This window comes from Kryptolebias marmoratus, linkage group LG12 (assembly GCF_001649575.2).
Source record: "Kryptolebias marmoratus isolate JLee-2015 linkage group LG12, ASM164957v2, whole genome shotgun sequence".
Taxonomy (NCBI): Eukaryota; Metazoa; Chordata; class Actinopteri; order Cyprinodontiformes; family Rivulidae; genus Kryptolebias; species Kryptolebias marmoratus.
Window position 1 is genome coordinate 674,371 of NC_051441.1, and position 991 is coordinate 675,361.

Genomic DNA, 991 nt, shown 5'->3' on the forward strand with positions numbered 1-991 from the left:
CTATGCTCAGCTGTAACATTAAAAACAAGCTAAAGGCTAGCAGAATGGTAGCTAAAAGCTAAAAGTAGCTTAAGAAGATAAAATCAGAATTTTTTAAAGGGAATTAAAAAGATTTCTGTGGGAGACATTTTTGTTAAATACTTTTAAAAGTATAAAAGTAAAACATCTAAAGTTGTAGAACCCTAAATGAGCTGAACATTTGATGAACGAACAGCTAAAATAGCAGAAAGTTATTAAAATAAGTTAGATTACAAATAGCAGACAGAAGAATAACAAACAGGAGAACAGCAGCTTCACTGTACAGAGTAAAGGCGGCGTGTTGTTGGATATTCTCATCAAAAATAAATCATCAAACATGTTTACAAACTGCCTCTAAGCTTTATGTTCTTTGTTTTTCATAAACAACTTTACACTTTACTGAAAAAGATCCTGTCAGTCATGAAATTATGAGATAACAAAGTTATGCTCTCCTCTCTCATTTTAAGATAAAAAATTTAAGATAAAATTGTCTCATAATATGATATAAGCATAACTTCATATGAGATTTAAACTCATAATTATGAAAGAGGATCTAATAATCACACAGTGTAAAAAAGTAAGGATTATAAGTTCATGAAAGTATTTAAGTTTCTAAAATTAAACCTTTTTGTCTACAATCACCACTGTTATATCTAACACCGTTTTTTCCTGCGGATTAATTACAGATATTAAAAATAAATGTGAAAGATTAAAGCAACATTCAAACCAACATTCTATATAAAACTGAAAAAAAAAAATAAAATCAAATGACAATAATAAATATGATAAACAATAAAAAATAAAAGCATCAGAGCTCCTCTTGCTCCCCCTGCTGGCGGCTTCTGGGACTGCAGCTGCTTCAGTTTCTCCTTGGACCGAGGTTGAAGGGCAGCAGGGAGTGTGTGTGTGTGTGTGTGTGTGTGTGTGAGGCTGTGTGTGTGTGTGTGTGTGTGGGGGGGGGGGGGGGGGGGGG